Source organism: Equus przewalskii, chromosome 13, assembly GCF_037783145.1.
Source record: "Equus przewalskii isolate Varuska chromosome 13, EquPr2, whole genome shotgun sequence".
Classification (NCBI taxonomy): Eukaryota; Metazoa; Chordata; class Mammalia; order Perissodactyla; family Equidae; genus Equus; species Equus przewalskii.
In genome coordinates, this window is record NC_091843.1 from 10,740,941 (window position 1) to 10,764,922 (window position 23,982).

At 45.6% G+C, this 23,982-nt stretch overlaps 1 protein-coding gene and 1 long non-coding RNA gene across 3 annotated transcripts in view; one reads left to right on the forward strand and one right to left on the reverse strand.

The window, feature by feature from the left end:
• SLIT3 (slit guidance ligand 3) overlaps nt 1-23,982 on the forward strand; it is a 587,735-nt gene that overhangs the window by 10,908 nt on the left and 552,845 nt on the right. The window lies entirely within an intron of this gene.
• On the reverse strand, nt 269-7,373 carry LOC103553215 (uncharacterized). 2 transcript variants are annotated; one of them, XR_011525074.1, is made up of 4 exons: nt 7,306-7,373; nt 3,686-3,738; nt 2,862-3,028; nt 269-2,334 (listed from the first exon to the last, which is right to left on the reverse strand). It is a non-coding gene; the product is annotated as an uncharacterized lncRNA (long non-coding RNA). The 2 variants fall into 2 exon arrangements; XR_545424.2 differs by lacking the exon at nt 269-2,334 and having other exon boundaries at nt 2,675-3,028.

Consider the following 23,982-nt stretch of genomic DNA (forward strand, 5'->3'; position numbering starts at 1 on the left):
CCCCGGGAAGGATGGAGTCATTGAAAGGAGCCATTTATAGAGTGCCTACTATGTGCCAGGAACAATGATGAATAAAGCAAGTGAAATGTCCTCATAGTAGAACAACTCAAAATAATATGAAAATCAGTCTGAGCTGTCCCTTCCCACAAATGCCTGACAAGGCGGAGGCCACTGTGCTGGGTTCAGAGAGACTTATAGGGTGGGGGCGAAATGCTAGAACAATGGAGGACGAGACACCAAGCCCTCAGGAACCACTGATGAAAGCAAGCCCCGCTCATCCCTTTTAGCGGGTACAGATACGTAGGAAAACTCACATATCATTTAAAAAAAAATAGTAGAAGTGAAATTAAAAAAAGAAAATATTAATCTGAGAACAATTGTATCCAAGAAAGCATTCAAGTATGCCTCCGCAGCTAGCTGGCAAACAGCACAAGTTCTGCATTTTATTAGAGTCCTAACTCTGTGTAGAATACTGACCTTATTTGAGAAGCATTTCATAAACACTGACACACAGCACAGCGGCGTCTGAGGCCAGGAGGAGATACAGGGCCTCCTTTGGGTTCCTCCTTTGGCTGTTCCACCTGTATCTAGACCACTGGACATTGTTTCCCTGGGGTGTTAATTCCGTTATTCTTCTCTCTTACGTCTCACTGAGCAGGTAGGGATTTTCCCAGGGGAAAATGAGGGAGGGGGCTTTGGATTGACAATTGCCCTTTGGGCAGGGTTTGCCTAGGTGTGGGGTAGGCTATGGGGAGGCCTTGGCTTGGAAGGGAAGGGTCTGAGAACTTTAATTTGGCCAGGTTTCTTTCTGGACTTCTCTCTTGTGCCTGGAGACCTGTGATGTGTCTGTGCACAGGGAGGTGCTCCTCAGGCAGCGTTCACTTGGTTCTTTGGAATAGGAGACCTGAGGCTTTCAAGAGCCCGGAGAAACGCATGCATTACATCTCCTCCTACTAGAAGTTGGCACTTTTCTTTCCATCTGCTCCCAGCTTACAAGTTCTGAATTTCTGCCATGCAACTTGCTTGTGTCCCTCCCCCTCTTGTCTCCTTCCCGAGCCAAGCGATTTTCAGGCTTTGGAGGCATCTCTGGAGATCATCTGGTCTACCTCCTCACACTGATCTCAGCGCACCTGGACAGGTGAACGTCTTAGGGCAGTAACAGGAGGGGACCTGAGCTTTGTGAAATGCCCTCCTGAGAAGTTTGCCCTGCTTTCATTTCAGCCTCCTTCACAGCACTTGGTCTTCAGTAAAGATCCCTCAGAGCCGTAGGAAGCATCTGCAACCTGGGACGCTAGGGAGACAGAGGAGGGACCAAATCTAGTACAAAAAGAAGGAAGGATGTAGAGCCAGAGGGAAGAGGCTCCAGATGAGGACTTTGGAGGGAGATCACATCCCAAGGGTCCTACGCACCACAGTAGGTTATTTAGGGTCCAGAAAGGGAAGATCCCAGATGGGGAAAATGGCAAGGGAAGGAACGCTGGGAAGAAGGACTGGAGCAGGGATCCAAACTGGGAAGGCCAATTGCTCCAGGGGAGTTTTTAACGATGCTAGTGGTCCCCCCTCTAATTACTTCATACCACGAGATGGTAACCAATCTGCTCTGTTTAGGCGTACGTTTTAATACTTTCTGAAACATTTCCCATAAGCTTCCTCCTGCCCTGTGCCCTCCTTATATGTTCTAGAAATTTTGCAGAGACCTAAATCTCCTCTGGGTTCCTTCCTGACTGGAGCTGCATGCTGATTTGAGCCATATTCAGCCAGGAAACCCTCTTCCTGTCTTTAAAACAAGAAACATCTCCTTCCGAGAAGACTACACTGAGGTTTTCTTTGTCTGTGTTGCTAACGAACAAAGAGGCCCCATTGCAAAACAGCATTTCACGAGCAGAGCGGGGCTGATAGCACCTCCTGCCAAATGTGACTGTGTGTAGTTGTGTGGGGGGAAAACAGCTTTGTCAAGAGGAGGGCCGAGGGAGGCAGCTCTGGGGAATTTTTAGCCACTGCAGCGTGGTGCAGTGGAAAGAATGCTTGCCTGGGAATTTGGAGACCTGGCTGTACCTCTCAACACACCGTGTGACCTTGGACAAGTCACTTGACCTCTCTGGGCCTCAGTTTCTTCGTCTTTAAAGGGGATAAAGGGAACAGACTGGATGATCTCCAAGGATCCTTTCAGCCCTGTGCATCCTCACTTCTGGGGGCTGGGTTTAGACCTGAGCCAACATCCAACTAACCCAAGGGACTTTCTCGAGGCAATAGAGAGGCCAGGACAGCTGCTTCGGGGAGTGGCTGGTCCTTGATTAAGGCTCAAATAATTAGCTCAGCTCCACAGTAAGTCTTCTGAAATTAAGAAAGAAAACGATGTTTAGTTTCAAAAATAGCAGTCGGCGTTTCTTAAAACTGATCGGCTTTGGGATTTGTAGACTTGGGGGAGGGATGTGATTTCCCTTCCTGTGTAGCAGAGTGGTCTGGGGTATTGATGCTGGCGTTCGTGTGACTTGGGCTGGAATGCCGTCCCTAGCTAGGTAATCTTGAGCATGTTCTTTGACAGTCACCTGCTTCGTTGGGCTGCTGGGAGGTAACACATGGCAGGCTTAGAGTGTAGTGCCTGGTCTTGAGTAATCACTCAAAAAGCCGTTATTCTGATTACCTATTGCTGCTTAACAAACCACCTCAAAACTTAGTGTTGTAAAGCCATGAGCATTTTGTTACGCTCCATTCTCCTTTGGGTTAGGGTTTTGGACGTAGCTCAGTAAGGATGTCTGGTCTCTGCTCCCTGAGGTGTGAGGCATCAGCTGGAGAGTATGGGAATGACTGGAGGAGGCTGGAATGGCTGGGCTAGAATCGTCTGCAGACTGTTCACTCACATGTCACGTACTTGGGCTGGTTCGCTCGAAGGCTGAGCTCAGCTGGGCTGTTGATCCGGGCGCCCACATGTGCCCTCTCTATGGGGCTTGAGCTTCCTTGCAGCGTGGTGGCCTTAGAGTAGTCTACCTTCTTACATGGAGGTTTAAAGCTCCAGGAACAGTTGTGCCTGTAAACAACCCAGAGCAAAACTTTGTAAACGAAGTTGCAGGGCTTTTTATGAACTAGCCTTAGAAGTCACAAAGTATCCCTTCTGCTGTTTTCTATGTTCCAAGCTAGCCTGGAATCAAGGCTAGGGGCCACCTCTTGAAGGGAGAAGTCCCAAAGACTTTGCAGCCCTATTTGTAAACCTCTGCAGCCGTATAGTTATTGTTACTTTCTATACTATGTAACTAATCTCTCAACTAGATTAAAAGCTTCTTGAGGGCAGGAGCTATGCATTCCTCTACAGGCTTAGTACAATGCTTGTGAAAATAAGACTAAGGCAACACATTTTTAAAGACCAAATTGGATTAGATCATCAGGAGATTTGGTGGAAAGACTCTGAGCTTTAAAGCCAAAGAGATTTGGATTAAAAAAATCTGTATTCAAAATGTACCCTTTGGTAAATTACTTGCCTTTCTAGACTCAGTTTTTTCATCCAAAAAAAATTGGAGACAGTAATACCTGCTTGATGATTGTTGTAAGAATTAGGGATAATACATGCAAAATGCCCAATACACAGTTGATGCTAATGAGCATTGTGAGGCATTGTGGCATTGTGGCACTGTGGCAAGCACACAGATGCTTAAGTTAGATAGATCTGGTTTCAAATCCCATTGCTTACCGTTCTGTGACTACAGTAAGTCCTTTCATCTCTTTGAGTCTTAGGATCCTCATCTGTAAAATGGATATAATAGTAAATTCCTTCTAGGGTTATTGTAGGGATAAGAAATACATCACGTAAACCTTCCAGCTTGGTGCCTGACACATAATAGCGACTTGACACATACACCTGAAAATTGAGTAGCCGCAGTTAAAATTTATAGTTCTTTTGTTTATATGTTGATTCATCCATGAATTTGTGCATTGAATAATTGTTTATTTAATGCTAATAACTCACAATATCCTCATTTCTCAAGTCCCTGTATGCTAGGGTCTGTTGATGTCTAGATCTGGGAAGAGACTCTCATGGGATAGAGAACTGGCCGTTTGGTAAGGAGCTCAAGGGCCCAGGCCAGCTACTGGGGACAGTGCTCTATTTGAACACATCTGCAGTTGAGTTTTAATTGCTCCATTGGCTTTTGACCCCAGAGCGCCCCCTGGCTTCCTGGAGTTATGACCATTTTGCACACATATCCTCATGTCTCCTTTCCTTTTGGGGTCTGTCCTCTTCCTTGCTGCTGTAGGCAAGCATGCTAACTCTTACCTTGTGTCTGTTTTTGTTGTTGCTTTTTCTTTAAAGCATGGTTTTCCTGGTTCACATTTGGCAAACTGTACCAGTCTTGTCTGTGTGGTGCCAAACCAGGACGCCAGGTTTAATTTTTCCAGGTAGTTTCTGGGACCTCAGGCTCTGATAGGAACCCTTGACTAGGAGGTCCTCTTTTTCTTCTCTAAGATCTCCCAAAAGCCCTGTTAGCCTTTTTTTAAGAATCTAGATAAACTGATAAAATACCTTGGCTTTGTCCTTAGAAATGATTTTGAGGCCATTCATGGCCACCTCCTCGGGTATCGTATTTCTTCTGAATGATCCTATCTATTTCAATGGTTTTGATTACACGGGCTTCTGGCATTTGCTGAGTTCTACTCGAGGATCATAGTGTACCTGTGAGACTGTCTTATGTCTTCTTGCTTTTGCAAGTCCCTCCATCTCCTTCATCATAGTGGATGTGTGTTGTGTTGGGCTGCCCAGGATTTAGTCTCTTCCCAACAGAATCTCATCTTCTGCATGCACAGGATACAGTCTGGTGGATTTGTAGTCAGGGACCTTGCCCTCTCCTAGTCAAGGGATGAGCTCATGACCCAAGCCAGGTCAATTGAGTGCTTCATCCCTGGAAATGGAATCTTGACCAGAGGGACAAAGAGATTGGACGTGATGGCCTACCATTTCATCTGACCACTTGTACAATGACCAGACATGCCTACTTTCCTATCCCCCAGACCCAACTGAAGTTGTAAGACTCCCACTGAATTCAGAAGTCGCGGATAGCCTTGTAGTGAATTGCCTTTTGCTCAAGTTCACAAACTTGCAACCAAATAACTGCGAAAGCCACAGACAGCAAACTTCTGGGGAGAAAGTGGCATAATGAGAAGGATTATGCCTGGCATTTGGAGAAAGTTAGACCCAAGTTTGAATCACAGTTTTACCATTCACCAGCTGGGTGCCCTTAGGCGAGTTCATTTTTCCGTTAGGATGTCAGCATCATTGTAAAATAAGGATAATGAGTCCTGAAACCCTGATTCTCAAACTTGGCTGTGCATTAGAATCACCTGGGGAGATTTAAATATTACCGATGCCTGGGTCCTGTCCGCAGTGATTCTGATGTGATGATTTTGGGGTGCTTCCTGGAAGTTGTGATTTTATACAGCTCCCATGTATTTCTGCTGTGCAGCAGAGATTAAGAAAACTGACCTGAAGAAGTTCTTCAAATTATAGAGAATATTAAATGAGATGTTATGTAAAACACTTAGCATGATACAGGGGTTAATAAAAGTCAGTGTCTTCCTTTCTTAAGGTGAACTAGAATCACTTGCTTTTGCTTCTACCACAGTTTTCTTTGTTTGGAGTAGTCATAGCAATGCATGACAACCGTGGTGCAATATAACCCAGCTTGTTTAGACCACTGAAGGTGAAGGCCAATGGTAAATGTAGCCAGAATTATAGAATATAAAAAATGTGATTGCTTTCACATCCATGGATAACTAGGACGAGTTCAGCGATGCTTTGTGAGAGCATTCTATGGAGTAACTGCTTTAATGGATAGACGAAATTGATTTATAATTACCATGGCAACGCAAATTGGAGTGATGTCTTCCAGAGGGACCTGGGCCAGGACCCCAGAGGATTCTCTCCCAGATCTGCCCTACAGCTCCCTGAGTGACCTTGGCTCAGTTCATCTCTCAAGTCCTCAGTTTCCCCAGAGCCCATTTTGTAATCCATGCAGCTTCAACAGAATTTTTTAAGGAAGTATGTTGATGTGACAGTTGTTAAAACAATGACAAGAAGATTCTATAGGAAGCAGAGTGAAAGCAGGGTCTTGAGCCTCTTAGAGGAGATAATTATAGATGTTGGTTCCCCCATCCGCTGTCCCCCTCACCCCTACCCCAGCATCTCCTGTATCTTACTGTGTAGGAACCTATCCAAACCTCTATCTGTATAAAGTCCTTTCTATAAAGAGGACTCAAAGGGAAACCATCTAGCCCGGGGCTTCTCTACCTTGGTACTGTTGACATTTGGGACTGGGTTTTTTTGTTATGGGGTGCTATCCTGTTCATTTTAAGATATTTAGCAGCATCTTTGAACTCTCCTCACAAGATGCCAGTAGCACACCCCACCCCCACTGCAGTCTGACAACTAAAAAATGTCTCCAGACATTGCCAAATGTCCCCTGGGGGACAGAATCACCTCCAGTTGAGAACCACTGCTCTAGCCCAATCTCAATGAAGTGTGTTTAAATTAATAAAGCAGCACAGGTGTTGTGTATGCATAGTAGTTAATCTCTATGGAGCCCTCAGAGAGTTTCTCAGATGCCCCCCCGTAAGCCAGACAGCTATCAGGAATCCTTATACCCATTGTTACAGATGGGCATTCTGAGTTACAGAGAAGTTAATCGTAACAATAATAACTACAGCTACATTTATTGAGTGTTTATCATGTGTTATGTGCATGGCTAAGTGCTGTATATATCCCATTGTCTCAATACTTACAATGACAGAGTTTGCAAACCAGTGGCCAGTAGGCCAAATTCAACCATCTAATGTGTTGTGCTTGGCTTACATGGAATTGTTTTTTTAATGTCAACTTCTTGCCAACATTTTAAGATTGGGTGAATTCATATAAAAATCTATTTCTAGATTCTTTTATAAAAATTGAAAAATTTGGCAACAGGGGGTCAGCTTGGCTCTATGGCAGTAATTGACTGGCTTTTATATGAGGCATGTATCCATTTCACCGCAGTCCACGCCACTCCCTATTGTGACTCCAACTCTGAGACTGTGTATCAGCTGCCATTTGGCCTCATGATATTTTTATTTTACTCAGCCCGACTTCCCTCATTGATATTGTCTGCCTGGTTCCTCTAGGCTGTTGTATTTGTGGCTCCTTCCTTACACCAACACTGTGTTGCATATATTACTGTTCTCACTGTAAAGATGAGAAAACTGAGGCTCAACCAAAGGAAAGCTCTTATCCAAATTCACACAACAAATAAGCAGCAAAACTAGGAGAGGAATCTGAGCCTTACTGACCTGCCAGCATAGCCCTGCCTGGCATCACAGAGGAGCTGCTGGTAGTCTCCCTGCTTTCTGGAATGTTCTAGCCCAAGCTTCTAGATCTTATGGTTTCCTTGGAGAACCAAATCTCAGTGTCCTTTTGCTCACCAGGAAACCCACATGTCACCAGGATGAGAAGAGTGCCCTCTGAGTGTAGCTCCCAAGCTGTGTTTTTCCTGTGTCTGTGCCGCTCGTTGGTCCATGTCCAAGGGCTGCTCGCACACTCCCACGTAGCCGAGGGGCCAGCTGGTGTGTGCGCTTCTGCCTGAGACGAGGCCGCTCGCCTGCGGGGAGGATGTGATTGCTTTAGGAAATTAAGTGGGAGTGATTAATTAGGAAATGTACTGAGGACTCTGGAAAGAAATAGCAGAAAAGGAAAAAAAAAATTGGAACCCTAAATACAGAATGCTTCTAGCCACATGCCTAAGGATCCTGCGTTTGGTGGAAGTGAAAGCATTCAGGCCTGTTATTTCTGTTGCTGCCGCTTTGATACAGGCCCCTTGCATTAGGATGCTGGAAGGAATCATAAAATCAGCTGGCCCTTTCACCAAATGACACGTGAAGGCTCAGAAAGATACCAGGAGAAGCTGGCAGCTTAGCGAGAACAGCAGGGCTTGGGCCTCAGAAAGACCTGAGTTTGGATTGCTGATGTATCGTTGCTCGATGTGTAATCCTGGGCAGACCTCCGTGTCTTGGGCTTCTCGCTGTGAAATCAAGGCAGCGTTGACTATTGCCAAGGGTTGTTGCAAGGAATTAGCGAACAAAGGCGTGCCCAGTGACTGGTAATATGGAATGTGTGCCAGGCACTCTTGTGGCACGTTGCTTGTGTTTTCTGAGGGTAGTTCTATTATTAGCTCATTTTATAGATGAAGAACAAAGACACGGAGAGGGTACATTATTTACTCAGTGTCCCATAGCTAGTAAGTGGCTGAGCCAAGTTTCCCTTGCAGTCTGAGTCGATAATCCACGTTCCCAACCACGAAGCATTCTGCCTCTTGTGCATGTTATATAATGCATAGATGAGGTTATGTAATCAGTGAATAAAATAGGACATTTATGTGTGATATAATTTATATATAAATTATGTATTTATGTAAAATGCATGTATATAAAATTTATGTATATAAAATACATATGTATTTTTTTATTTCTATGAAATTTATGTGTCTAAAATAATTACTATATAAATGATATATATAATGCATTGTATTAGGTTGAACCCTATGGAATTGTCATTTTTGTTGGTAGAAAAGGTAGAATAGTAATTTCGTAGAGTTCATCCTAACATATGATGCATAAGTCACAGAAATTTCTCCTTCTCTCACCTTCTTTGGCAAGTTCCTAACTCTGAACTTCAGTGTCCTCCTCTGTAAAATGGGGCTGGCGTCCTAACGTGCTGCTGCTGTACCTGTCAGCAGACAGTGTGTGGACAGTGCCTAGCACAGTGCTCAGTAAATAGCATCTGTTGTTATTATCCGGTCACAGCCGCGGCTCCCCACACATCTGCAGGTGCCTGCTGGGTAATACTCCTCCCTTCATCCCCAGTGGCTTGGCTTTTGGTTTGAGGATTTCCATGTGCAGGAAAACTTTTAAGTTATAGGTGAAGTGTTGGGCCCAGGAGCTCATTTTTATTCCATGGGACTTTAATATTTTTAATATGCTTCAATCTAACACAAGCTAATACCTGTGAGGCCAAGCCGAATGCTGTTCCCATCTATGCACATGAGAATTGTGGTGCTGCCAGCGTGAAACACCACCCTGCCTGGCCTCATAGCTCATTCCTTCTGTGCTTTCCCTCAGATCCTCGTGTGCAGCCCCCTGCTGTTCTTGCTCAATTTTTGGCTTGTCAGTCAACCTTCTCTTCAGAAACTCTACCCAACTCCAGTCTCATCAGTGTGTTTCAGTGAAAGTTCTTTCTGACTTCTTAGGGTTTGCGTTCTGGGTCTTTGAGGGAGAGCCACGGTGATGGCCCTGCTCTCTCCCCAAACCATTTGTCAAAATGAGCTTGGAGAGACTGGTGGCATGACCCAGAAGAAACGGGGCTGAGTTTTTGTCTCCAATCTGGCCTGTGAGTGTGGATGGGTATTCTTGGTCCTTCCAGTCAGCTTGGAAGATCATTAGGAAACTAGGTGATGACTCTGTCCTCATCTTGGAGCCCCTCCTGCTTTCCCAGGGTCTTGGGGATCAGAGGAAGTAGCTGAAGGGGTGGAGGTTATTTGAGTCCGTGCACTAATGCTGGAGCTTCATTATGGTGAGAGCTAACTTTCACCGAGACCTCACCTTGTAACAGGCACTGTGCCAAATGCTTCTTATTGCTTCATTTAATCCTCTCACAAAAATAGGGTTAGGTCCAAGTTGAGGCACAGAGAGGATAAATAATTTGCCATGGTCACACATGTGACAAAAAGTAGACCTGAAGTTCAGGCTAGTCTGTTTGACTCACAGCTTTGGTGTCTTAACCACCCCACTCTGTAGCTTGTAGTCTTTTTACTTTTGAGGTGCTACCAAGTGGGCTTCCCTGATTCCAAATCAGCAGGTTTTACTGATTCCTAAGTGTGGAAACAAATGCAGAAAGATGGTGCAGATGGTCCCTGAATTCAAGCCCCAGGATAGTTGATTTCAGTTGCTGCCTGGAGCTCTTTTGGGGGGGCTGGGCTTCCTCATGTGAGTTCCAAATCCTGTCCACAGGAGAGTCAGGGAAGAGTTGTGCAGACATCAAGTCCAAGGGCGTACTACAGTGCCATAAACAGGAGAGCCCGTTCATTCGTTCATTCATTCGACAGAGCTGTGCTCAGTACCCCCACGTGTGCCTGTGATGCTCTGCTGAACAGGTCATTTCTTACCTCACCAATTTGCTCTTACAAAAAATGACCTCATCACACCTACCGTGATGGCTATAATCAAGAAAACAAAACAAAAAAAAACCAAGAAAATAACAAGTGTTGGCAAGGATGTAGAGAAATTAAAATGCAGGGTAAAATGGTGCAGCCACTCTGGAAAGCAGTATGGCAGTTCCTCAAAAAGTTAAGCGTAGAATTACCGTATGAGCCAACAATGTCACTGCTAAGTTTACGCTCAGAAGAATTGAAAGCGGGGACTCAAACAGATACTTGTATGTCAATGCTCATGGCAGCATTATTCCCAATAGCCAAAAAGGTGGAAACAACCCAAGTGCCCATTGATGAATGAATAAATCAAATGTGGTATATTCCTACAATGGAACGTCAATCAGCCTTAGAAAGGAAGGACGTTCTGATCCGTGCTACAAGAAAGATGAACCTTGAAAATGCTATGTTAAGTGAAATAAGCCAGACACAAAGGACAAATATTGCATTATTCCACTTTTGTGAAATGTGCAGAATAGGCAAATTCATAGAGACAGAAAGTAAATTAGAGGTTCCAAGGAGCTGGGGGGAGTGGGAAATGGGACGTCAGTGCTTAATGGGTGCAGCGTTTCTGTTTGGGGTGATAATAACCTTTTGTAAAAAGCTAGTGCAGGGGCCGGCTGGGTGGCGCAGTGGTTAAGTGTGCACGTTTGGCTTCGGTGGCCTGGGGTTCGCCGGTTCGGATCCCGGGTACGGACATGGCGCCGCTTGTCAGGCCATGCTGTGGTAGGCGTCCCACATATAAAGTAGAGGAAGATGGGCACAGATGTTAGCTCAGGGCCAGCCTTTCTCAGCAAAAGGAGGAGGATTGGCAGTAGTTAGCTCACGGCTAATTTTCCTCAAAAATAAAAAAAAAAAAGCTAGTGCAGATGGTTGCACACCATTGTGAATGTACTTGATGCCACTGAACTGTACACTGAAAAATGACAAATTGTATGTATATATATTTTACCACAATTTTCTAAAAAGGCAATCTCATCACAAGAGAAAAATTCTGCTTTGTAAAGGAGCAAAATCTTACAGAAATCCCTTTCTGATTTGTCTGAGCACCCGGCCCTTATACCCAGCACAGAGCCTGGCATCTAGTAGATGCACAGTTCTTTTTTTTGCTGAACCAAACTGGGATAGACTAATTCCATTTGTAGTTGAGCGTGGCAGTGAGGCTGTTGAGTGTACATTTTACTACCATGGCAACTGTGGAACACAAAGATGATAAATATGAAAATGCAGTTATATTTTTGGCAGGTGGGGTCAGCTGGAGGTAACATGGCCTGTTGCAGGTAAATATAAGACTTGAGAGAGAGAGAGAGAGTTGTTAGTAATTGTTATAAAAACTCAGAATCCCAGTCAGGCTGTGTTGTCTTTGTTTGGGCTGAGAGCATCCAGGTGGCTCTTTGCGCCAATTGAACCAAAGGGGTGAGCGGATGATGTCCAAGGTAGTATTGGACTCTAGGAATCTTTGTTAGAAGCTCTCGAGGGAAGACAGGAGGCCAACCACACTTCTGTCTGTTTATTCATGACACAGTTCGAATCCTCAGGAAGAGGCATTATGGGTCTACGGATCTCCTTGGCCGTTAGCAGAGTCACAGCTGGTGTCTGGGAGGAGGACGAAAGAAGGCCACAATTTGGCATTTAAGGAGGTGGACCTGGGAGGAAATAAAAGGGATTCATCTTGCTGTGTTGTTTCATGGGCCAGAATGCTGCTTTTCGATGAAGAAAATGGTCTCTAAGAGCTGACGTGAATTTTGTATTGCATTCACTTGTTCTCCCTCTGTGTTTAGCTTAGGTAACCATTTTTGGATTGGGAAGGAAAGTCTTTGTCTCCCCTCCTCTCCCATGCCCCTCGCCTCTCTACCAAAACACACACAGACACACAGACACGCAATATACAGACATAATTGTTATTAGCAAGGAGAGAGCAGTGTTAGAATCCAAGAGCCTAATGTCTTGCTGCATCCACCATCCTGCCCCCAGCCCACCTATGACTTCCCTCTTCCAGACTCTGAGTTTGGAGCCATATCCCCTCTGATGTGTTATGTGACACAGTGACACCATGAAAGAGCCTGGCCCTCTGTGACTGCCCCTGGATGAACCCTGTTTGGAGAGGTCTTTAGGCAGCCTCTTGGGGAAGTCCGGGTGTGGTTTTGTAGTAGTAGAAAGACCATGGGTTTGGAATTAGGGCTAAATTTGAATTTAGGCTTTGAGGCTTGATAGCTGTATAACTTTGATGTGTCACTAACCTTCAGTTTCTTCATTTGCAAAATGGGCACAATGATACCTATGTCCCAGGGTTCAAGTGTACAGCATCTATCCTTGAGAAGCACCTGCACACAAGCGGCAAGTAGGCAGCGATTTTGTACTATTTGGATCCGGTACTAGAGCATCCTGATGCTGGTCTGCCCGAAAACTCCCAGCCGGCGATAACTTAGCAGAGCTGCGTGCCATGAGACAAAGAGCTAACGTTTAGAGATCGCTCAGTATGTTTAAAGCATCGAGCTATCTGCCTTATGCACGATATCATGTTCAACTCTCACAACAACTCTATGATGTTGGTACTATTATTATACTCATTTTTCAGAAGAGAAAACTGAGGCTTAATGAGGTTAAATGACTCACCCAAGACCACTCAACTAGTAAGTACTTGAACCCAGGCAGTCTGACTCTAGATCCCAGGTGCACAGCCAGTACCCAGGCTGCTGTGGGTGGGGAAGCCTTTCTAGGGGTTGCTTTGGAAGCTGAGCCAAGAAGATGCCAGACTCCAGATCTGCCATATGTTCTGACCACTCAGTCTTAGAAGCCCTTCTCCTATCTTGAACATCTTCCCATTTGCCCATTGGATGGAGTCTCCATTCTTTGTTGCTTTTCCAGGCTTGCCAAATCCAGTCCCCATCAATCATGCATTAACTAATTCATTCTTTCGTTTATTTCATCAACATTCATTTGCTCAACAGCTCCCTTGTATCATGACTGCTAGTGCTGGAGATCACTTACTGAGCATGTTCTAGGCCCCAGGCACTGTCCTGATGGCTTGTACACATTATCCAATGTACTCTTCATACGGCTCCACATGGTAGACCTCATTACCACTTCCTGCTTATTGCTACCTTACAGTTGACAAAATAAGGCCATAAGGAAGTTAAAGTAGTTGAGTAAGGTCTCCAAAATTACATCAGAGCCAGGATTCAAATCCTTCAAGACTTTCATCAACCCTAGACCCAAGGAGATGTCTTCCCTTTTCCAACTCCTGTAGCATGAATTAGTCTTCTAGACTAGGGGTTCCCAAACTTGAGCAGGCATCAGAACCAGCTGGAGGGCTTGTTAAAACACAGATTGATGGGCCTCACCCCCTGAGGTTCTGATTTGGTAGGTTGGGATGAGGCCCAAGAATGTGCATTTCTAACAAGTTCCCAGGTGTTGCTGTTGTTGCTGCCTGGGGGACCCCACTTTAAGAACCACTGCTCTAGTCCAAGCTCTTTGAAGACAGGTATCCTGTCTCTGTTGTTTCTCTAGCATTACACAGTACCTGGCACAACGTAGTTGTTTGATATCTATTTGTTATTTTGAATTGTTCGATCGCACATTCATTTCTCCCTTATGTAACATGTTTTGTTTTTATTTCTCAATGTAAAAATTCTTAGTCTTTTCCATTTAGGGTTTAAACTCCTGGAGGTTAGGAATTTTACCTTGTGCTTATTAGCACCTTTTTCAGAGCCTTGCACACACTAGGTGTTAGGTAAATGTCAACTGGTTGGTTGGTTGGTTGATTCAGAGACCAACCTCGCTAAGACCCAAATTGCAAGGCAGTTGAACTCTGGGAGTTTAGCTCTTGAGACAATTTCTAGATAGCTAGTAAAGGGCCTAGTATATAGTGGGTGCTCAGTAGTGTTTGTTGAATGAATATCACCGATCTCTGAGGCTTTGTGGCCAACAGCTTGAGGGTCTACCTGATATCTTGAGCCCGATTCCAACTTGTGAGCTCAGCCTCAAATCATAGGTTGGTGAATAGAATTTTCTAGGGCTTTTAGTCCACCTGTAGCAATGATTCTCAGCCCTAGCTGCATATTGGAATCAGCTGAACAACTTTAAAATAATGTTGATACCTGATATCTATCCCCAGAGATTCTGATTTCCTTGGTCTGGAGTGTAGCCCAGGCAGCAAGACTTCGAAAGCTCCCTGGGTGATTTTAATGTGCAGACAAGGTTGGGAACCCTGATCTAGAGCATTTTGCTGTGCGATTTTCTCTTGGGCATTTACAGAGGACTGCGCATGTATACACACAGAGGTGAACACATGTGGAGTAGCATGGGGCTATGTGCTCCTTCTTGAGATGGGCAGAGTGAGCAGCTCTGACTCTGGGATGAGGGTGCAGAGCCTGGAAGTCAAGCCTTGGGTAAAAACTTGGCAAAGCCAGAGGGTACTCGAGAACAGCAAGCATGCCTGCCTCCCTCTCCAGTGGCTGCCTTTGGCTGACTGCTAGTTGCCACGTTCCCTGGCCGAGGTTGGCTCTGTTTCAAGGCTGAAGGCAGGAGGTGGTGGGCTGAATGCAGGTGGTGTGGCTGTTGCAAGGCCCTTTTGTTCACTCTTGGTTCAGAAGGGGCCATCCTCCCAGGGGCTGAGGTGTGGGGCTTAGCATTTGGCACCATGTGCATCAGTGCTGAGTTTATTCTTGGGTTTCTCAGTAGAAATGCACACGGCCACTTGAGACCCACAAGCTGGCTGAGAGCAATGGGAAAGGTCATGCCTGGGCCTCCACCCCAGCAGGTTGCTTGACTCAGCACAATCCCGGTGTAATTAAGCATGACAAGAAGAAAAAGGGGAATGGGTTGGTGCTTACCGGTGTGCATGCAGCCCAGTCCCAGGGGACCAGGGTATTCAGAAGTGCCAGCTGTTCTCAATTTTATTGGAGCCAGGGTTTGGCTCACCTACAGCCATCTGCATCAATTTGTCCCTGGGAAGTTGAGGTGTGCTTCAGTGGACCTGCAGGATCAGGTCTCCCAGAGAGATGGTTGGGTGAGTAATTTTCAGTCCCTTCCCTTCTCCTCTCTCTTCTCATGTGGCCTCAGAATGTATGCACGAGACAGGATCACTTCAGTGCATTCGAATGGCCCACTGTTCTTTGAGAAGTAGCGTTGGGGAAGGTGCTGTGCTGAGCACTGGAGCAAAGATTGGTGCATTAGACTTGGTTCCTTTCCTAACAGAGCTTTTACACTAGCTAGGAAAGCATTTAGTCTTTATACAGTCTGGAATCAAATCCAATTACCTACTTGGGCCAGACAGGTAATATCAATGGGTGAATTGGGCTGCCTGTTAAGCCATAGGGAGTGATGGGGGGTGATGGGGCCATAAGTGAACTGGACCACATGCCCAGCCAAAAGTCATTTTTTTAAAACCCTTCTTTGCCAGGCAAACAAAACAGGGTCTGTACAATGGGACTCTATGGTAGGCAACCAATGTGACACCTACTGCTAGCCACTTTGGGTGGTGTGCACTCAGCTAAAGAGCCACAGGCTCTCCCTCATGTCTGCGTGAGGTCTGGAAACTCAAAGCCTAGAATGGACTCACGATCCTGGAGACATTCTCTCCTGGAGCCAGCTCCATCTGCAGCGGCTGCTTAAGGAGCCAACAGTGACTGAGCATCTGAGAAAGCTTCCAGAATGCAGCTAGCCAAATCAGGAATTGACGTGGGCTGGTGGGTGAGGGTGGAGGCATCTGACGAGGCTACAAATGGGATAGGGAAGGAATTGTAGTGCCTCTGCCCTTCAAGTGTGACTTAAAGGCTCATCTCTCCCTTTCTGCCCTTTTAGCAGCGAGAGAAGCGAGGGACAAAGAGAAGGAACAGAGTGGGGTCCTGAGCACTCTTCTCTATGCTTCCTCCAGCTTAGATGCCACCCAGCCAGAGAATGTGGACATGGAGAGCTTGGTGGGCTTCTGCCCTGCTCCCACCCAGTTTCCCTCTGGTCTCCCTTTTTCCTCACCTGCCTGCTTTCACAGGCACTGTGCTCATTTGCCCATCATTGGACTGTGGACCCAGATATCCCAGGGGGAGGCCCTGGAGGCTGTGACTGTGCTCTCAGCCTTCTGAACTCTATCCTGCAATGCTAAGGGCTGTGGCAAGGTTTCTGTAGATCAAGAGGCCTGTATCAGCTTCCAGGGTCTTTCCTTCAAGAGGCTGATGAAGAAACACAGACTTGGGCTCATGGAAGTAATGACAAGTCCCTTTCTCTGGGGTTTGAAGCACTACATAGCTTTCAGAGCTTTCTTGCTTTTGTCGTGGTGCTATTTTTAGCATCTTTCCCCAGATATATGGGACTCTCCCACTGTTTACTTTTTATTTGTACTTGTGTTTTCCATGGAGAGTGTGTTGCAGTGAAATAGTTCCTGCAAAGCCCCTTGCCTCCTTCCTAAAACAATTTACCCCCTTGTAGCACCCCACGTCCCAATACCATGGCCCCAAGCCACGTCAGAGGGAACAAACCACAGACTGAAAATTGCAGCCATTCAGGAGAGAGAGTCTTTAATTTGGGCTTAAAATAGCCCACAGCCTGAGAGTTTGAGGGGCCGGGAGCAAGGTGTAATCGCAGAGATGGGTGCTGGAGAGCCACCCCAGGATGACCGAGCAGGGGCTGTGGGCTGGAAGAAAGGTTGGCGTGGAGGTTGGGAGTCTGAACTGAAGTCCCCCACAGCTCATTTGAAGTTGTCTTCTTGGGTCTCTTTCATAACAGAAGAGGGAATGATGTGGCATTAAAAATACATGGGACCTCCCTACTCCATCTGGAATGAAGTATTCGCTCCTTCTCTTTCGTCAAAACTCCATGCAGGCATCATTGTAATATTAGCTCTAAACAAAGCCACTATGTTCCTGAACTCCTGGGTCACCATGCGCATTCTGTGCTCCCAGGGTGCCATTCTCACTGTGTACTCTTGAACAACGCCCCCTGGAGTTGTGCAAGCAGCAGTACTGGTAATAACGAGAGCAAAGAGATATTGAGCACTTATGGGCTAGGCGTTGTTTTATCCTTTTGAGATGTATAAACTTGCTTAATTCTCAGTCCAACCCCAGGAGGAGGCCACTGTGGTTATCTCCACTTTATAGATAAGGAAGTGGAGGCTCAGAGAGTTTAAATAACTTCCCCAGATCATGTCACTAGGTCGGTCTGCCAAGTACAGAGTAAGCTTCAGTCTGGCCCTGCCGCCCACAGTTAACCATTATGCGTCACCCTCCATGTTAATGTCGTTGTGATTTTTCTTCTTGTTGTTGTGATTACTGCCTATCTTAGCTCAGGCAGCCATAACAAAATACCACAGACTGGGTGGGTTAAACAACAGATATTTTTTTCTCGTGGTTCTGGAGGCTGATAATCCGAGACGAGGGTGCCAGCATGGTAGAGTTCTGGTGAGAACTTTCTTCCTGGCTTGCAGCTGGCCACCTTCTCTCTGTGTCCTCACCTGGTGGAGAGAGAACTCTGCTGTCTCTTCCTCTTCTTATAAGGGTGCTAATCCCATCATGGGGCTCCATCCTCATGACCTCATCTAAATCTAATTACCTCCCAAAGGCCCCGCCTCCAAGTACCATCACACTGAGGGTTAGGGCTTCAACATAGGAATTATGGGGGAGACATTATATTCAGTGATAAAACTGCCATTTGCTTGTTTTTGACCCTACTGGACTTTATAAGCTGCTAGCTCAGAGGTCAGCAGACAATCCCTGTAAAGTACCACACAGTAAATATTTAGGCTCTGGAGACCGTACGGTCTCAGTTGCAACTACTCTGCCTGTAGAGCGTGAAAGCAGCCGTCGACAATCTGTAAATGGATAAGCGTGGCTGTGTCCCAGGAAAACTGTACTTATGGATACTGAAATTTGAATTTCATATAATTTTTATGTATCATGAAATATTCTTCTTCTTTTGATCTTTTTCAATCATTTAAAAACATTCTTAGCTTGTGAGCCTGATGACAACAGGCAGCAGGCTTAGTTTGGCCTGTGGGCCCTTGTTTGTTGACCCCATTGCTAGAGTGAGGGATTGGAGGTTATGTTTTATTTTAATCCGTGCCTTCCCAGGGTCTCTCTCAGTCCTGGCACTCAGTCTCCGTCTGTCAGTGCTGACTGAATGACTTACTCCGTGGTAGGCTCTCTCAGGTATGCTGAATGACTCAGGGATACCACTGATTTTCAGAGAATCAGTAAAAAGTTTCCCTTTTTCAAAACAAGAGATGGAAATGCAGTCTTTGTCACAATGACTGAGAAGAGGGCAGGAGCCTCCCTTTGTGGATGTTTGTAGGCGAGTGAAGAGAGATTTTTTTTTTTTCTACGTGAAGTGTAGAGATTTATTCTTCGCAAATAGACCTACAGAACGTGATTTGTAATAGGAAACAGATTTCCCCCCTGAAGATAAGTGGAATGTCCCCACCTCCCAAACTGAGAAGAGAATTGTTTCCTCTTTACAAAGGAAACAAATTGGATTCTCAAAGGAATAATCAGAGCCGTTTTTAAAATTGTCATAATAAGCAAGATATGGTTTCATGGATGATGAAAGGGAGATTTGCCTTCCTCGGGTCTGGACATGCAGACTGGTTGGAAAATCAGATGGGCCCTTTTCTCTCCCTGCCTAATTCCTGTCCCTTGGCATTTTATCAGCACCACGTGGGGGAGGGTGGCTCCTGCCTGAACAGGGTTGGTGGGCCCATCCCAGTCCCACTGCTTCCCTATAAAGACAGTCTCTTCCTTTCCAGCTCTTCCTCTTCAGCATGCTACTGAAGTGGGCCCCATGCCTCAGCCAAGCTTCCTGACAGCTGTAGTTCATTTTGGTCCATGGGAGAGGGCATTACAGATGGGAGACTTGCCTGAGCAAAGGCATAGTGCTTCGAATGAGCCTGGTGAGTGAGGGGGACCTGCCTGGGTGGATGAGTTGTTTGAGCTGCACTTGCAGATGGCCAGGGCACAGGCTGAGGCCTCTTGGTGAAGGGAGAGAACCAAGATGGGTTGAGGGACCAGTGCCATGTATCTGGATGAAAATCAAATCAGTTGTGTTTTGGCCAAATGCTGTTAAGCGTGGATGCCAAGAGTTGGTATACGCGCAGAAGCATGGCTGTGAGAGGGAGGAGTTGCCATCATTTGATCCAAAAGCCTTAACTCACCAGTCCTTCACTGGGTCCTGGAGACAAGGAGGGGAGTCCCACACAACCTTGCTTTCTTGTTGCTCATAATAAAGTAGACAGACTCAGTTCCTCCCATTGCTGGGGAGGTATAGGAGCAAAGAGCAGGGAGCCCTGACAATCCAGCTCTGCCTTCCAGAATCATTACCATGTGGATAATACTGAGAAGATGTAACTGGGGCAAGGTACTTAACCTCTCGGGACCTCAGTTTCCTGTAAAATGAGGATAATAATAGTATCCACCTCATAGAATTGGTGTGAGGACTCAAAAGAGATGAACGGTGCTGATACATCATGAGAACTCAATACATGGAAAAAGTTTTATTATTATTATTTTTTTGGTAAGGAAGATTGGCCCTGAGCTGACATCTGTTGCCACTCTTCTTTTTGCTTGAGGAAGATTGTCACTGAGATAACATCTGTGCCAATTTTCCTCTGTTTTTTGCATGTGGGATGCCACCACCGCATGGCTTGATGAGTGGTGCATAGGTCCGTGCCCAGGATCCAAACTGGCAGACCCCAGGCCACTGAAGTGGAGTGCGCAAACTTAACCACTATGCTAACAGGCTGGCCCCAAAACTGTTTTACTATTATTATTCATTATTATGTTTTCCTAGGAGTAACAATTTTCTACATTTGTACAACTCTTTTAATTGCTAAATCCCTTTCTCTTGCAATATTTCACTTGATATCTCCAAAGCCCCATAAGGCTCATCAAGTGGTATTAACCCCTTTTATAGTTGAGAAGAGTGGCTTACCCAAACCACACAATTAGGAAGTCAAGGAACTGCATTGGGAACCCTGAGGCTGCAACTCCTGGACTGATTGTCATCAAGTCTGTGCCGTTCTGCTTTCTTGCTGGGGTGCAAGGCTGTGTCAGCCCCATGGGTGATGCCTAGATGTGCAAGAAGTGTTCTCTGTTCTCAAGGAGCTTAAAGTCCAGTTGAAATTTGAAAAGCCTCGGTCTAGAATGGAGAGTCCACACACAAGTTAGAAGCCACTTTTGCTGTCCCCAGTAAGGGAAGGCAGGCCAGAAATCAAGTTGCCAGGAGTCTTATATGGCGCCATCAGATGACACCCAGAATGATCTTGTGCTGAACCTGCAAAGACCTGTCTCTGATTTCCTGCGTGTCACGTGGCAAATTCCCTCCATGTGTGAAATGAGCGATGAAGCCAGCTCTCTGGTGGATGTGTTAGTTCCAAGTTGCATCACATCCCGCCACCCCCCCAAGTCCTCCTTTGCAACAGACCTTAACATTATTCTGTGATTACTTCGCATCATCCTTCCCAAATGTGCATCAAATTAAAGAGTTATTAGGGCATGGCAGGACATGTTTATGGGGAAGAATTTCCTTTAAAGTCACAGCTCAGCCTGAACTCACTTTATTAGTGTTTATACAAAGTATGTAGGCTGTTCCAGTGCAATCCATGTTTATATTCCTGCAGCCATCATTGCATTCCTTGGGCTGCTCCTTCCTGTTTTCTTAAAGTGACTACTGCAACTATATTAAAAGTTAATAGTTTGTGTGCCCTGTGGCTGGTCGGGCTTGGAGGTGTGCGCCATTCAGAGAATGACACTTAACCACGATGTGTCCTGCAAATAGCATAGACTTTGAAGTGGTCTGCAGCCCAAGTGGACAAGAAGGGGGGCTCCTTAAGAACAAAGACATGGTGGGCAACAAGGTCCCCTGGGGAGCACTTCCTTTGTCACTCACCTCTATTGTGGGTATTTTGTGGCTTTAGTTAGGAATACCATTTGTGTTGCTTTTCTCAGGACAGTCCCCAACTTCTGCCTATTTTTGTGGTGTAATTATTAGTGGTGACGCCTTTGACTCACAAAAGCATTCAAGTTTGGCTGATAAATTATATGGTCCCTCTAATTCTAACTGGTGCCCAGATTTACTGATAGAAATGAAACCTGGACATTGACTTTGGGCTCGAGTCATCGTCAATGAAGGACAAATGTAACTCAGTTAAAACTGTCGATGAAAAGCTCAAGTCCAGATCATTCAGTCGTTCAACAGATATTTATTTGTGTCTTTTATGTGCTGACCTCTGAGGATTCAAACATAAATAAGATATGGCCCTGATTCCCGGGAACTTTGAGTTTATTGATTTAGCTAAAATTTTCCGTAAGTTATGAAAATTCACTAATCAGATCATTTCAGTTTGTCTTTCACCCTTCAGGACTCAGTATTTATTTCTTGCAAGTTGATTGCTAAGTTTTTAGGCACCGATACCTGACTGACTGGATATAAATGCCCCTTTGGTTCTTATCAGCTTGTGGTCATAGACAAGGGTCTTAATCTCCCTGTGCCTCCCTTTGTTCATTCATAAAACAGGCCTAATAATAGCACTGACCTCGTAGGCTGGTTGTAAGGATTCCAAGAGGCACCGAATGTGAAGTGCTCAGCATAGTGCTTGGCACGTGGTAAACACCCAATACGCATTGGCTCTTGCAAAAGAGTGACTCATTCTGAAGATAGTTATTTAGACCCTAATGTGGGCTGGCTGTAGCTTTTGTACCTCTGTTGACTGGAACTTAGGTGGCCTTTATTTTTTTTGAGGAAGATTAGCCCTGAGCTAACTACTGCCAATCCTCCTCTTTTTGCTGAGGAAGACTGGCCCTGAGCTAACATCCGTGCCCATCTTCCTCCACTTTATATGTGGGACGCCTACCACAGCATGGCTTGCCAAGTGGTGCCATGTCCACACCCGGGATCTGAACTGGTGAACCCAGGGCTGCTGAGAAGTGGAACGTGCGCACTTAGCCGCTGCGCCACCAGGCCGGCCCCTAGGTGGCCTTCTTAAAAAATGCATAGTTTAAGGTAATGTGTATTAACGGGATTCAAAGCCTATGAGAATTGTTGTGGCAGATAATTCAGGGTCAATGAGATTCTTACCCTGGGGGATCAACCAGTTTATTTTCCTCCTTTTAAAGATGGGGAGGTAGCTTTTCTAAGGTCATGCTATAAATGAGAGCACAGAGAAAGATCATGGATGCTTCCATTTTAGGCCTTTCTTTCTGACTCTGCCAAACTGCCACATGTATCAGTCAGCACAGGCAAAGCTGTGCTGCAGGAACAAATAAACCCAGATGTATCAGTGGCAAAACATAATAAAATTGTATCACTTCTTCATATTGTGGCCCAGTGCAGTTGGTTTGGGTAGTGGTGGGTGGCCTGTGTTCCACATAGTCACTTAGGAACCCAATTCCTTTCATCTTGGGACACCACCATTTTGACAGATGGCCTGCACATGTCAAAGAAGACAACAAAAGGGAAGAGAATGTAATGTTGCACAAGATGTTTTATGGCCTAACCTGGAAATGGCGTATGTCACTTCCATCCACATTCCTTCCTTCAGATGTCAGTCACATGGTTCCCTCAAGGTGCAAGCAGTGCCGGCCGGGAATTTTAATCTTGCTGTTTACCTGGGAGGAGCATGCAATAGATTGGTGAACACATAGCACTGTCCCTGTTGTCCCTATGTTACCATGCGCCTGATGTTTTTTGCCACATTTCCAAAGGCCGACCCCAGACTTTTGTGAGATTTCTGTTTCCTGATTCTCAGGGATTTGCGGAGCCATTTTTTCATGCACTCTTATAGGCAGTGTGGGGAAGGGTTTGAGAACCCTTCTGAGAAGAGTTTGGAAGGGTTTGAGATTTCTGCGGTGCTAAAGTGGAGCATAAAAGTCCAGCCTTTTGCATTGATAGTCATCACCTGGAGACCGTTGCTCAGAAAGGAATGTTACCTTAAGTTGTCGTTGGAAGGGTTTGGGAAGGATTCCTTTTTTTGTTTTTTCCTTTCTGAGAGTGAGGACTGGGATGTCCTGGGTGTGTCCTGAAGGGAGAGCTCTCTCTGCAGATGCTTTATTGAAGGATGTTCCTGGGTCGACTAGGAAGATCTAGGCAAAGAGCCGTGGGTTAAACCAGGTGCCCCTTCAAGATTACTTGAGCACTGAGGTCCCACCAACCCCTTCTGCATCTTATTTGTGCTCACGTTTTGCATGAATAATAATAAGGAAATTGATGGTAATGGTTACTTATCAAGTACTTACTATATGACCAGCCCTGTGCTAGAATCACTTTATCATCTCGTTTAATCTTCACATCCTAAGTGGTGGGTACTGTTTTTATGCCCATTTTACAGATGAGGAAACAGAAGCTTAGGGATGGGTTAAGTAACTTACCCAACATCAGACCATTGTCTCATAAGATTTGAGCCCAGCCTATCCGATTCTGGGCCTGCTTTCTTAAGCATTATGCTCTGGAGCAGGGATCTCAAATTCAAGTGCCTGTAAGGACCAACCAAGCAGGTGACATATGTGAGGGAAACAGTTCAGATGGATGAATTGCAGAGAACGTGCCCTGTCCAAAATGGGCAGCTGCCTTTTAGCTCCAGTGTACAGTAGCCATGAAGGCCCAGGGTTATCAGATCATCTGATTTTTTTGGAGACAGCCCAGAATTCCAGGTTTGTATATGAAATGCTCCCAAATTGGCAATTAATTTACAAATGTTAAAATCATTCTGAGGACCAGACTAAACATGTCTGTAGGCCAGAATTGGCCCGTGGGCTACCAGTTTGCAAGTTATATTGTGCCTCCAACA